Source organism: Crotalus tigris, unplaced genomic scaffold (genome assembly GCF_016545835.1).
Source record: "Crotalus tigris isolate CLP2741 ecotype Arizona unplaced genomic scaffold, ASM1654583v1 scf7180000018265.1456218, whole genome shotgun sequence".
NCBI classification, from domain to species: Eukaryota; Metazoa; Chordata; class Lepidosauria; order Squamata; family Viperidae; genus Crotalus; species Crotalus tigris.
In genome coordinates, this window is record NW_024096912.1 from 1,284,807 (window position 1) to 1,300,164 (window position 15,358).

Below are 15,358 nucleotides of genomic sequence, written 5' to 3' on the forward strand. Positions count from 1 at the left end.
AAAAGGGAAAATTAGAGTATGACTGGCAAAAGGAAGTATGTTGAAAACTGTAATATGAAAGGATAGAGATAGTTGAAGTGAAAACTAATATATCAAGGTTGAAATGTTTAATGGTAGTTTAATGGGCAGTAGTAATAAACTTTGAGGAACAAGGGAAGACCTACAACCAAGACAGTGGTCTTAAAGGACATCTTAGTCTGAGGCAGAAAATTACTTGAGAAAGAAATGTATTCAGATTTGCAAGTTTCTATTACTATACTCTTATAATAAAAGCAGCATGAACATTCATACCTTTGGTTCCCTAATGTTCTTGAAGCAGACAAGAATACAAAAAAAGCAACAAAATTTTCAGAATATTCTTGCCATAGTTTTTTCCCATAGAAATTCTGAATATATGACATCTACATTTTTGTTTTTATCTATATGAAGCATATGTTTGTTTTACTTGAATACATTTCTACTATATTTACCAAAACAAGTATGATAAAAATATAATTCAAGATAACTCCAAGTTTCAAGAATAATCTACTCAATTTTCTGATGAAGAAGCAAAATTATTATAATGGCTGTAATAATCTCTTGCTGAGGTGTTGTTGAAAAGATTGTACTATCGCAGAGGATTTCCTAGTGTTTATTCAAAGTCTCCTGTACTGTGCTTTGAAATCAGTAATTTGGGTGCAATTTGCCTACTACACACGATCTTCAAACAATTAAATATGGCAATCTTATAATCTACAGAGGTCATCTATTTATATATAACATTTGTGCCCCCACCCACATTGGGACCAGAACAATGGATGGCTCAAAATTCCAATATAAAAGCAATATCGTACAAATAATTAAAACAAAAAAAGTAAAATAAAGCCTGGCACTATACCCAAACTCTCTTGATACAACTCAAGATACATCTTGCAACTTCAGCTTCACCTTGTCCCAATGCGTGAGGGGAAACTCAGCTCATCACAGTTCTTTTCTGAAAGTAAAAAGAGTAGGCAGTGGCCTGTCGAATTTCAAGGGTAAGGTTGTTCCATAAGGCAGGAATTGCCATGGAAAACTTATGCTTCATAGATCTCACAATGGTAACATTTAAGGGAAGGGATATGACGTGTGCCTATTCTATCCAGTTGGATAGACAACATATCTAACTTCTACTTTCTTACAATATCTGTAATCCCAATTACCACCTTTACTATCTCCCTACTTCATTTTAAACATGGAACATCCTATTTTTCATTTCCTGTAAAAGGAAATTGAACTTTTCACGAAGTTGAAAACAATTACTCTTGTTTATACATTTCAAATAATTGACATGAATTTTGCAAAGAAAAATAATAAAGTAGGAAAGATAGTATAGATCATTTTGTGACCATATGTAAATGAACAATATCAGTCTCTTCACTACACAAGTCTGTTCATTTGGGTAGATTCCACATACTGCAAAGGAGTAGATTCCTTTGAAAAATCTATAACAGAATAAATGGATACAAATTATAAATAAAACAAATATTGTTAAGTAAAAATATAATGTAATGTCGTGTAACTTAACATTTTTAACCTAAAGAATGCAATAAGAAAACAGAATATTAATAAGTTAAATAAATTTTATAGTACATATTATCTGATTTTCTCTTCAAATTAGTGTTATGGGTTCCCCCCCTTTAAGGAAAGCCACAATCAATAAATCAATGTTATAAAACCTCAGTCAAGCAAAGTAAAACAAAGCAAAATAAAACAAATTGCTTTAACTCTAAATTGGTTCAGTTTTAAAATTCAGAAAACATAAATTTATTAAACATAATTCATTACTATATGAAAATTAAAAAGAAATTAGTAATAGAATGACAAAAATAAAGCAGCAAACATTTTTTACTTTTATGTACCTCTACAAATGTACATAAAAGTAATGTTCTTTTTGGACATAGTTCTTCTAGTTACTATGTAGGGTTGCTCAGATTCAGAAATCATAGATTCATTCTAAGACAGAGTCATTCTAAGCAAGTCTCAAATGTACACGTACATTATATTTTTCCCCTTTCTAAATAGTCTGCTTGGTCTAATTATTGGTCAGCCAATTATTTCAAAAATAAAATAACAAATGTAGTGTATTATGCCTTGTGGACCATAGATGATTTAGATGAGGATGCATCATAATTCTGATTTCTTGAATTACTGCATATTGTCCTATAGCCAGTGGTGGGATTCAGCCAGTTTGCACCACTTTGGCAGAACCAGTAGTTAATTTTTTGTTGCCCAGCCCCAGAATGACTTCCGGAAGCGACATCCAAACAGAGAACCGGTTGTTCACATATTTGAATCCCACCACTGCCTATAGCTCATTCTTTAAAATTACAAAGCAGCAACTACATAGCAAGAATATTTCATCATCACAGTTTCCAGTACAGTATTTACAGCTTACTGACCAACTTACTGACCAGTTGGAAGCATCCTGTAAGCAATTGCATTTCTCCCTAACCTTCTTTTCACAAGGAGAAGACTTGTATTAAGTTCAGTGTAATTTTTTCTTTCAGATGGATACCAAATTCAGTTCCAAACCACTGAAAATTAAATGATACTGTTCCAAATGCCAATTCAGTGATGAAAGATGAATCACATGTATTATTTCTTTGCATCTTCATGTACTGTAATAGTTACTAGGATCTTTCTCATCCTCCTAATTTTTAACACTATACCTTATTTTCTAAAACCTTTCGGAGTTTGGACTTTAAGGGCTAAAAGTATCATACTAGCTCCTTGATAAAAAAAATATTGTGGCCATACTTTTCCTCTTCATTGTTCCCTTCAACAGTAGAGAAAAGAATGAAAATTTACTGAATACAGTTGCATTTTTAATAACTTTTTAATAGTACATGAAACAGATAAGCAACAAGTAAGCAAAAGAGAAACTTAGGGCTCTGTTGTAAATGAGAGCCAATTGTTTAGAACAATATTTGCTTTGTTCTATGGATAAAGTAGGTTTTATACAGACTTTGCAACAAATTTGAACTCTCATATAGAAATTCATTCTGTTCAATTTATCCTAGAACTAAAATGCTGACAAAACAGAATTCCAAGAATCAGAAGTGATTATGTCCAAGTGTTTTCTATGCCAGACATTTTTTAAAAGCCACTGAACATAGATTTTCAAAGGCCACTTTCAAAAAACTCAACATTGCTTATTCCAGTAATTTTGAGGTTTTTTAAAGTTAATTTTAAAGTATGTAATATTCTATTATTTAAAATATTTTTATGGTAACAACTTTACTATTTCTCCAAAAGAATGAACCAAAGATTTATATATTAATGAACTATTTATAGTCTTCTTACATAAAAATAACAAATTAAATGGTAAGAAAACCTGAAAACCTGAAATACTGTACTGTAAGCAGGATATTAATACAATGAATCAGTGGAATGTTAAATTCTCGTTAGATTAGAAAATTGTAATTAATCATTTTATTAAACAAACTTGATTTCTACATGTATTTCTAACTATGTTTATTCAGAATTTGTACCATTGTTATTGATTAGAATTATTCCATAGTTAAGTGTCCTTATGACAGCAGTAAATATCATATTGAGTTGTACATTATCATTTTTCAAGATATCTTATGTCATTAAAATGATCAAAATTGCATATGTAACTTAATATGTATGTATGTCTCTCTCTGTGTGTTTGTGTGTTACATTGCATACTACTTTTATCCAACTCTTACTTTAAGCTGAATGGTACTAAATAGTAAAAGGAATTATAAAAGTTAAATTTCTAAAAACAATGCAGCTAGAAATTTTGCAGATTTGTTTTTGCTACAAAAATATTTGTCTTAATAGCTAGAGCTGTGAAATATATATTACTATATACTATAACTCAATATTTTTGTTCTAAGAATGTAACGGGAATTAGTTTAATGAAGGCAAACTTCCATCACAATTCTGCTAAATAAGTTTTGTTGACCTCAACATGACTTCCATAAGACGAGCATAGGATGTCTGCGAAATCAATTGCATTATATAGTATAGAAATTTACAACTGGAAGACATTGAACGGGCCAATGGGAACATAGATTTAGGTCAGGGCATTTCTTTTGGAACATCTGATCACAGTTTCCTTCCTCCCCCCCTTCTTTAATTCCGAGGTGCAAAAAATAACCAGTATTGATTTTTTATTATTTAAACTCATGTCTACAAAAAGATTAGAAAGATATGTTTCACTCTGGAACTGTGATGTGACAGTTATCAAAGTAATTTATAAATAGGCTTTGCTTAAAAAGTTATGATTTTAGAAAAACCTTCAATTCAAATTCTGCATAAGCAAAATATCTCTTAATTATTTTTTATCAGAAAGAACACTTTAGGTAGTTCATATAAAGTTTCTGCTCTGAACCTGAAGTGAAAAGTTAATTACATTGGATCACTAGCTATTTAGAATGTTAAAAAGGCCCAATCATTAATGGCTAATTCTTATTTTCATGTTCAAAACCATATATAAATTACAACCACTTTATGCTCTATATGATTTATTTAGGGGAACATTTTTCTGTTAAAGAAACCCTTGCTTGCATTAAATGTTTTTACATTTAGCAACTTTTTAAAAAGAAATCTCCAACTGTATCTACTAAGGCATTTATAGTTTATATATTTAATTAACACAATGAATCAATTAGTTAAACATATTTCTATTCTGGAAATTTTCAGAGTATATATATATGTATAACATTTTAATATAAGAAATTGGTTACTGTATTATAATTTGGATTATAGCTATATATAATATTGAATAACTACAAAACTGACAAGAATCAGTTGTTTTCTTTAATGACAACTGAAGCTCTCCTAGATGCTTAGTTTTTCAACCACTGGATTCAGTTATTGAAAACAGATGGGCATTACTCACATCCACAAATACAAATGTATAGCCCATCCATATACAGTATAAGATCTAATTATAAGAGATGTGAAAAACAAAATTTCCACCTATGATATTTAAAAATACACACATGATTTTTTTTGAGTGATTTCTTGTTAGCTATTACAAGAACAAATGAAAAATAGTTTGAATGTTCCCAATCATAAAGTAGGCATCCTGTAAAATGTGTAGATTTTACAGAGTTTAAACATTCCAATATCAAACATATTTAACCATTGTAACATTTTTCTCCCAAGACAGTTCATCTAAACTTTATTTCCACAATATACAATAAGTAACTATATAACTTTAATAAAATATTTTCTTTAAAACTTAAGAGACAAAATTCTAGAAAGGTATTTACTTACTCTTCATTTAGCTCTAATGAATGAAAAACTTAAAGAAACCTTCTGTGTCTTGATGTGTTTTGAAGCAAAACTTATCACTGTAAACTGACCCAAATGTGATATGCTTATATTGATTTTCTGGGAAACTATATATATAAGTACAAACCTTCTATACCACTAGACTCAATGAAACCTATTCTGAATGGTGAACAGTCTGAAAGAAAATAAAATGATAATTCCAACAATTTTGCATACCATGAAAAAAGAACCTGGAATGAAAAGGAATGTTTCATGTCCGTGTATAAAGTCATTTTGACATGCCTACACAACTGGTTATGGCAGCTTTCAGAGTAATTCCTCATCACAAAAAAGAAAGAAAAAATGCTCCAGGTTCTTTTAAAGAAAGCTCTCTGTTGGGAAGTTGATTCTGGCCAAGTGCCAAAATCATGTGCAAAAGGGGCCCTCATTACCAATTCATGGCAGCCTTCAACGCTAACAAAAAAATGTGACCCAACAGGCTAAAGCAACAACAAAAATTAAAAACTATGAGACAAAGACAACTTACTTAATATTCCCTTCAGAGCTACGTTAAACTTTAGTCATTTAAACCTTATTAGTCCAAAGCTATTCTCAACTGGATTTCAATTTTTCAATCTGTAAAAGTTGAAAGCATGCTTTGAATCTCTTCCCAAACGCCAGGTCTTTTTAAAAATATATATATATATATATATTTCTATGCAATAGCTGAACTATTTTTTTTCCATATTCATGCCTAGAAATCTTTTTTCTAAGTAGATATAAGAATATCTACCACATTAATTTCTATGAAAATTCTAAAGCTAAATAGAATAGCACAACATTTTACCAGTTTCTAAATAGAATAAATTCTCATTCAGATTTTAAGGATATATTCATGAAAGCAAGGCAGTTTACTAATATGCAGTTAGCTGAATTTCACTACACAGTTTCTCAGAAACATAAATTTGATAGTCAGCCTTACCTAGATGTCGTCTTGCTTTTCTGTGGATCAAAAAGTTTCCTGCCTAAGCATACAGATATTCTTTCACAACCCATAAAGGCCCCTTTTATTAATCCAGGACGATAACAAACTTCTTTCTGCACCATATTGGGAGCAGGATGCATCAGCTTTCAAGACAGAACACATTTTAATACACAAATGTTGGCAGATTGCATAATACTGAATTGATCTTCAAGAGGGAAAGGACTTTTGAAAAAAGAAAACAAAAAGGGTAAGAGGGTGCGGTTAGATGTTAGGCTATCCCTGAGAAAAGGCCTAGGCTGCATTAGTACCTAAATGCTAGCAGAAGCTTACTGGGAAAGGAGCCAATGGAATGACTTTGTTTGACCCAGCTGCCAATCTTTTCTGAAGCAGTGCGCCAGACTAAACACTGACACTATTTTAACTCAAATCAGGCTACAGCAGCTGTTTGCTTTCCTGCTCTGAGCTATGCACCATGGCTGTGATGACTGTGCATGGCATTCTATCAGGTTAAAATATGTTCCTTGTTTGGTTTGTCATATAGCAGTCATTAAGTTTAACCACTTCCTCTCTTCTGGTAAATAAAAGTTAATATTATATGATCACTGAAACTTCCTGTAAATAAAATATTACCATGGAATTCTAGAGATTATGAAATAATAGAAAGGCTACAAAACTAGTAGCAGCACTAACAATACTAGGACTGCTAAAGAAAACTTCATTTCCACATCATCCAAATATATTGCCTGACATGTTGTTTAAAATGCTTTACCAATAATATATTTCATTTTCAGTTATAGACTAAAATTATATTTTAACCAGCCTACCGTGATGCTGCTGGTGATGATTATGGGCAAGAAGAGATACTCTATCATAGATACTTAGATGACAAGGCCAGACTAAATATATTTTGTCTACCACTTCCTACTTTTGTAGGAAAAGTATGGCTACCTTCTGGGCTAAGTAATATTTATGATTCCTTCCTTCAAGAGAAACAGCTTCTGACAATCCTTACTGATATGACACACTGTGTTTTCCAACTATACTCCAACTTCTGCTGTCAGTCACCAGTTTGAGTGGAAGAACATAGCTACAGTCTTGTCTAGCCCTTCTGCTTCATTCTTTCCTGTAACTTTTAAATCTTCTGCTGCAATATTAGTCTTATGTTTTATGAATCATATTAGAGAATGTGGAGAGATACACCAGGATGTAAATATTCCGCAATTACAACGCTTAGATTCTGTGATGTAGAAACTCTTGAATATGCTTCATTGTGCATCTCTTGTATCATGTCAGAACTTCACATACTAAGAAGTTTTTCATTCATATGCTTGATGGCTGTTGAAGACATGTATTTTGCTAATTGGATGATAGGTTGATATTCATAATTACCTGGATTTATCACACTTACAATGGCTTACAATATTACAAACTGAATATCCTGCTTTGCCACAAACTTCTTCTCCATTGCTGACCATTTAGCAAACAATGTACCTAAATTCAGCTGCTTAGCATAAACTAAGTTCGCATAGAATTAAATTCATAGTCAATCCCTACTCAGTTTTTATTTATTTATTTCTATTTATTTCTTTAAATTACTTACAAGAGAGACATTATTGCTTGCTATGGAACCTTATGAACTGCAAAGCTATCAGGCTATAACGTTATAAACTTATTTTCAATAGACCTGATTGTTCTAAACCAGGGCTTTTCAACCTTTTCACCCATTGTACCACTTTTAGGATATATCATAGTACCATCAGTTGCCTAGCAAGGTGCCTGCCTGCCCAGCAGCGCTCTTCCTCCTGTCCGAGGTTTTCATTGTTGTGAGCATTTCTGTTGAGGATTGGCAGCAGGGGTGGGGTGGGGGTTGTTTGGTATTTATTCCCCCCGTCTGCTGGGTGGTTGCAGCAGGTTTTGGTCACTTCACATGACCCTGGGACACTGTGACCATCATAAATTGAATCAGTTGCCAAGCATCTGAATGTAAATCACAAGACCCTGGAGAGGCTGCAACATTCCAGCTGATTGGTGTTTCTTGTGGGCTCAGCAGAAGCGCCAGGATCAGTGCTGCTTTCCAGCTGGAGCCTGTCGCTGATCCTGGTGCTTCCACTGAGCCCTGACAGCCCCGAAGAAGCACCCATCAGCTGGAAAAGGGCACTGATCCTGGCTTTTCCGCTGAGCCCTGACAGCCTTGCAGCTCCAGCCATCTCTCGCTCAGGCTTGTGCGGTGCTGCCACCGGTTCAGCTCATTCCCCTCCCCCACTACCTCTTTTCTAGGATGGTCGCGTATCACCTGCCAGGTGCCAATGTACCATAGGTGGTACCCATACCACTGGTTGAAAAACCCTGTTCTAAACTACATGGCCAGAGCAGCAAGTCAGGTTCTAGTACACTTGCAAGCTTGTAAGCCATGGCAAGCCCACAACAATTTATAGAGCTTTTAGCCATGGCATTAAGAGACAGATACTGTATCAAAGATAGATAGGTCATGAAAGCAGCAACTATAAGGGTATAACTAAAGGCTTGAGGAAGGACATACAGTAATGAACTTCTGAAGATACATTTCACTGCAGCAAAATAAAACCAGTAGCTTTTCTGCAGAAGTCAACTGTAGTGGCACGATGGTAAGCCAACCAGTCTTCCAGAAAATTTGTTAACACCTTGAATATCTATAACACTTTACATATTCTTTTGTCTGGAGAAGCTCTTCTCTTTTTCTGTTGCTTTTTGTCATGAAGCAGAATTTGACAAGAATTGAAGTTTGAGATCTGTTTGCTTATTTTGGTATGAAAGACTTATTGAATTTCCAAGTAGCTCTCTCCTGTGGCTGGTTCTAGAAATTACAATTTCTAACATAATAAGATACGTGCATTAGACAATTAATATACATAAAGCAACAATATAAAGCAGATGGCAATCATTGGATTCCCTCCTGAATGCTTTAATGTGCCTAGTCTTCTAGAAATATAATAGGAATACATGTTTTTTTTTAAAAAAAAAATCTATGTAATTATAATAAACAGATACAATTTCGATCTGATCTGAATCTAATCATAAGAAACTGAAATAAAACAATTAGAGTATTTTTGCTACTAAAAATAATCTGTGTAGTCAAAAGCTCTAATTATGTTATTTATGACCTGATTTGAGACTATTTACTTAATGTTTACATGGACAGATCTTGATTTTCATACTTCCCTATATTCTTATGGTAGAAGTTCTGTGTCATAAATTCCTGAAAAGGTTAAAACACAGCCAACACAATCTAAGCATATTTATTAGCTTATGGTTAATAAATTCAAAGCAGTTTGAGCTTGCCAGGAAAGTAACATGATTATTTTTGCTAGGGAAAAGGTGCAAACAACTTTATCTCAACAAGGCACTTTGCCACTTAACCTGTCTTAAACAGCAACAAGTTACAAAAGCATTAGAAGCAAAGAGCTTTCCCTTTCTTAAAAGTAAAGGAATTATGATGCTTTATGAAAATATCTTCCAAGGGGAACTTCACTCAAAATCTAGTTGAAACAAAATATCCCTTCAGATCTTAGAACTAAAATTAATGCTGTTTATCCAGCAATGTTTAAACGTAAATCTCTGAGTGTCTATCAATGTGTTTTGTGTGTATGTATAGGTAAATGTAGATGACGTAGATACAGACATAAATATAGAAAGAACAGAACAGAATAACAGAGTTGGAAGGGACCTTGGAGGTCTTCTAGTCCAAGTTGTTCCACTGATTAATTGTTCTAACTGTCAGGAAATTTCTCCTTAGTTCTAGGTTGCTTCTCTTTTTGATTAGTTTCCATCCATTGCTTCTTCTCCTGCCTTCAGGTGCTTTGGAGAATAGGTTGACTCCCTCTTCTTTGTAGCAGCTCTAAGACAGTGGTGGCGAACCTATGGCACGAGTGCCAGAGGCAGAACACAGAGCCCTCTGTGTGGGCATGCGCGCCGTCGCCCCATTTTAGGCCTTCAGCAGGGTTTTATAAAACCTTTTCGCTTTAGGCCTGTGCTGTGTGCAAAAAAAAAAAGGTTCAATCAATCAGTCAATTTCAACTTCTCACGGGAAAAAAAAGATCTTGCAAAGTTGGGATTGATTGAACTTTTTAGTCCCACCCAGTCTGCTGTTACCACCGCAGCCATGCCCACCCAATGGGCCACACCCACCCAATGGACTACACCCATCTGGCACCCGACGATGCATAAGTGAGTTTTGGGTTGCAGTTTGGGCACTCGGTCTCTAAAAGGTTCGCCATCACTGCTCTAAGATATTGGAACTGCTATCATGTCACCCCTAGTCTTTCTCTTCGTTAAACTAGACATACCCGATTCCGGCAACCATTCTTTATAGATATGGATACAGATGTAGACATAGATATTGATATCTAGATATCCTGAGCTTTTTTAAGTCTTTAGTATAAGTAATTCATACAAAAAAGAAACATTGAAGACATTTTCACAAACAGGATAATCTAAATATCATTTTTCTCATTTATTGAAACAGATCTAACAGAAATTCACATATATTTATAATCACACACACCACACACAACACACACATACCGACACAAACACATATACATATTCAAACATTTGAGTTTTGATACCCAGATAACATTTATAAGGGTCATTCTAAATATTGTGAAAGATACTAAAAATTAAAAGAAAAAAATTCATCAAATATAGAGTACCTACATGTTTTACCATGCAGGGTTTTTTTCCAGGAATAAGCAGTGTAATGCACTGTAGAAAAAATGAGTAAGAAATACTTAGAAAAAAAATTAAAGAAGAGACAGAAAAATAAAGAAATGAAAACACATTTAAAATGAGTTTAATACTATTCATGATTTTATATCTCTACCACTTCATGTATGTTCTTACTTTTTTTTTTTTTGAGATTCTCCTCAACTGTATTAAATATACACTTCTTGGTCTTTCTCTTCTGTTTCTTGATCCATTCATTCTTCCTTTTCACGTGCACTTTAATATACACACATAGTTTTGCAGTTAAATCTTCATTAATACATTCCACATGATCAAACTAGCATATTTTGCTGTGCTCATACTTTCAATGTACATTCACTCAGCATCCATAAATTCTTGATCAGGTTTAATCAAACACATTTCTTAAGTATCATATTCACACTGTATTCAACTTGTTTTTATGTTTTTTTTTCAACATGGTCAATTCTCACTACCATATAAAAATATGGACATAAGAATGTTCTTATACATTACATTTTTCCTACTTTTCAGAAACATTCATTCCTCATAGTACACCACATAACTTCCACTACTTTTCTAATAGTATTTATGTTTTTTTTTCTATTCATATTTCCATCTCTAGTAAACATTCTATCAAAATACACAGAATAATTTGTGCTTGCTATTTATATAGAACATCAATATTTCTCTGCATTCTCCTGCCAAAGACTAGTCTTTGAGAGATTAATTATCTCATATGTGGGTTAGAAATTTATAATATCTTTGAATTGCCAGTACGCAAACAACAATATGTTGCCAGCAAGAAAGCCTGAAAAGCAGACATCCTAGCTTTCATTGAAGAGCCGGTACATGCTTGGGACAAAAAACATCACTGATTGTGCCAAAGGCATACTGGCCAAAATGGAGCAAAATGGACCAGTACTATCATGAAATAGTTGTGATTTATGTATGTCTGTATATATATCTGTATATTTATTTGTGTGTGTGTGTGTGTATGTGTGTGTGTATTCTATATAAGTGTGTGTGTGTGTGTGTATATATATATACATATACATATACATATACATATACATATACATATACATATACATATACATATACATATATATATATATATATATATATATATATATATATATATGTAGGTCTTTGGTTGTTCGGGTTTTCTCCCGCGTAAAATTGGAAGTGTCTTGGCGACGTTTCGACGAAGTCCCATTCGTCATCTTCAGGCTGGTGTTTTCAGCTTCGTGCTTCGAGCAGCAATGTGTGGTCTTAGCTGTTTCTTCCTTTTAACTGCACACAGCATGAACAAGCGAGATGATACCTCCCGCCTACCAGCCATTTGGAAACCCGCCCTTATTGACAAACGACTCCCTAACACAAAAAATGATACCAGACCCACACTCACAAAAACCACACAGGGCAATACTGGAAGAAGGAATCTCTGCCTACCTTGCAAGAATGGTTTTTTAAAGTTTCTTATTTGGCGGAAATGGCAAAGATTTCGGCTTTTTTAAAGGATCAATTGCAAGAGAAGTTTTTTGCGGTATGGGAAAAATGGATAGATTTTATACAACATAAGTTGGATATAAAAAAATATTACTTAGTTTTTCAATAACCTATATATAAATTTTAATATTTTATAGATTGTATTTTTTTTCTTCTCTTTCCTTATATTTTTTATTTTTATCTCATCTTATTTTACTTTTTTTATATACATATCTTTTCTTCTTTCTTTTCTCTTTTATTTTCTTTCTTTTTAAGTAATTTTTTCTTTTTTTTAATATCTATGTTTTGTTTTGTTTTTACATATATATTATTGTTAATTATCTTATAAGCTTAGGTAATGTATTTAGATATATTAATGGTTTATATTTTTCTAATTTTTTTTAAGATTTTTAGAAATCAAGGAGTATACGAAATCCCATGCACCACTTGTCCCACCACATACATCGGACAAACCAACAGAAGAATAAGTGCATGCATTGAAGAACATAAGAATTCAGTCAAAAAAGAGGAACCAACATCCGCCAAGACACTTCCAATTTTACACGGGAGAAAACCCGAACAACCAAAGATATATATATATATATATATATATATATATATATATATATTAATATATATATATATATATAATAAAATATAAAAATGAACACTAGGGTAATAAAAACTAAAGAAGTTTTTAATGGGTTAAAACTATAAAAGTTTTAAAAAGCGCCAAGCTTTCGCCGTCACCTGCCGGCATCCTCAGGGCTGGCGTGCCAGAGAATGAGAAGGTCTTTTTATAGGCGTGCCGAGGTTTGCACTCGGCTCCTTGATCTTGTTATGGGGCCTGATTGGTTCAGCCGTGTGTAGTTGGCCTGCGCTTTTTTTCTCTTCTTAGTTGTATTTTTATCCTCGTCCGTCTCCAGTTCTCCCAACCTCAGATTAGCTGAATGGCAATTCCAGTTATTTCGGTTGCTTTCATGTTCCGATCTCCCCTCAGGCTTGGGTGGTGGTGGACGTTCCAAGTTCCTTTCTCCGCCCCGTTCTGTCCGGTTGCTACTTTTAGAGTCCCATATATTTCCGGTCTCAATGCTTTCGGTTTTAATATGTTTATCATCCTGGTAATCCCGTAAATTGTTACGAGTCTGGTATAGCGTGGGGGGGTATTCCGCATGGTGGAGGGGTCGTCTCTTGTTCGTTGTCATGCCCAGCTGTCTCGCACGTGTCTTACTCCGAGTGCTCAATCCTGGGGGTGTGTGCATAGTCATCGGGGCGCGTCCCTCCTGGTTACCGTGTTCTTCCTTAGTTCTCCCCTTTTTTACCTTGTTGGAAGCGCTCGCGTATGTTCTATGGGAGTCCTCAGGATCGTCAGGTAGGGGGTATGACAGCTCGATCTCTCGCCCCCTGCCGCTCTCCGACTTTCCTTCCTCCTCTCCAACGGTATGTAGGGGTTCATCATCAACCACCTCCCATGGTTTGTCCTCATAGGAGCTGATCGTTCCAGCTACATGGGGAGGTTTTCTCCTCCTTTCCCGACCAGCTGCGATGTTTCTTTTGGTGTGTGGGCAGGCCATTGCGTTTGGTGATTCCTCCGCATTTCCACCTGCCGTATCTTCCCTCATCTCCTCTTTGTAGCCGGGGGTCCGGACCTTGGTTCTTGTCCCTCCCCTGATCTTCTGGGATTGCGGCAGTCCCGCGGGGATGGTCAAGGTGCCTCGCGTTTGCTTCCTTTCTTTCGAATTGCACCTGGTTCGTTGGGCGGTGCGGGTGCTACCCAGATTGTTATCAAGCCGTCGGGGGTGTTGCCGCCGATTATTGGCACTCCATGATCTTAAGGCTAAATAGGATGGGCATAGGTCAATGTGCCTATTAATAGACTTACTGTCTGAGAGCCATGCTTCTCTAAGAAGGCGGCCCCCTTTGGTGTTATCATTTGCCAATACACTGACGTCACTAAAGTTAAACTTATGGCCTAGATCCACCATATGGGCCCATATTTGGGAGTGACAGTCTCTCCTTCTCACTGCTAATTCGTGCTCATGGACCCTGGTCTTAATGCGTTTAGCAGTCTCCCCAGTATAATTACATTGGCAGTCCGTACAGTCAATCCTATAGACGGCTGCTGATCTTTCGGTGCTGGGGAGCGGGTCCTTAGGGCGCATTATGGCCGCTCGCAGTGTTTGGTTGGGTCTATGGGCCACCTGTATTTTGTGTGGTGCCAGGATCCTAGCTGTGGCTTCCGATACGTTATGGATATAGGGGAGGGCAATACGTGTGGTGGCTTGAGGCACGGATTCTTGAGATGCAGGGTTACTCCGGAGTCCAGGTGGTCTCCTGAACTGATTAATGATTTTAACCGGGTAGCCGTTGCCTCTACATGTTCGGAAGAGGAACATGTAGAGAAGAGAGAAACCACCTCTTCCGAAGGCCGGTAGATTGATCTCTGAGACAACTTGCTGGAGGACCCTCCTACCAAAGGAGGCGTCCGCCGATGCAAAGCGGTCTATCTTGTAGTGTCGTATAAACGGGGAAGGCGAGGACCATGTCGCGGCCCTGCAAACTTCCTCGATTGACGCCTGGGTAGCCCATGCCGCCGAAGTTGCAGCGCTTCGGGTGGAATGGGCTGTGAGATGACTTGGGGGCGGCAGGGATGATACATTGTAAGCTTCTGCGATACAGCTTCGGATCCACCTTCCAATGGTGCCCGCGGAAACTTTCCGCCCCAAGGTGCCCGCTTGGAAGGACACAAATAGGGCCTCCGATTTGCGGAAGGGTTCTGTACGCTTTATATAACGCCGCAAGGCTCTGCGGACGTCCAATGTATGCCACTGCCGCTCCCGGTCATGTGTTGGATTTGGACAGAAGTTTGGGAGAATTACTTCCTGTGTCCTGTGA

At 35.7% G+C, this 15,358-nt stretch overlaps 3 long non-coding RNA genes across 5 annotated transcripts in view; all 3 read right to left on the reverse strand.

Annotated features, from left to right (window-relative positions):
- LOC120310683 overlaps positions 1 to 6,622 on the reverse strand; it is a 60,941-nt gene extending 54,319 nt beyond the window's left edge. Inside the window, exon 1 of the long non-coding RNA XR_005557432.1 lies at positions 6,251 to 6,622. This is a non-coding gene — a long non-coding RNA (uncharacterized LOC120310683). The remainder of the gene's footprint in view (positions 1 to 6,250) is intronic.
- LOC120310684 overlaps positions 1 to 15,358 on the reverse strand; it is a 234,548-nt gene that overhangs the window by 118,814 nt on the left and 100,376 nt on the right. The gene's annotated exons all lie outside the window — the stretch shown is intronic.
- Positions 1,268 to 6,244, reverse strand: LOC120310685. The gene is made up of 2 exons (XR_005557436.1): positions 5,506 to 6,244; positions 1,268 to 1,463 (listed from the first exon to the last, which is right to left on the reverse strand). It is a non-coding gene; the product is annotated as an uncharacterized LOC120310685 (long non-coding RNA).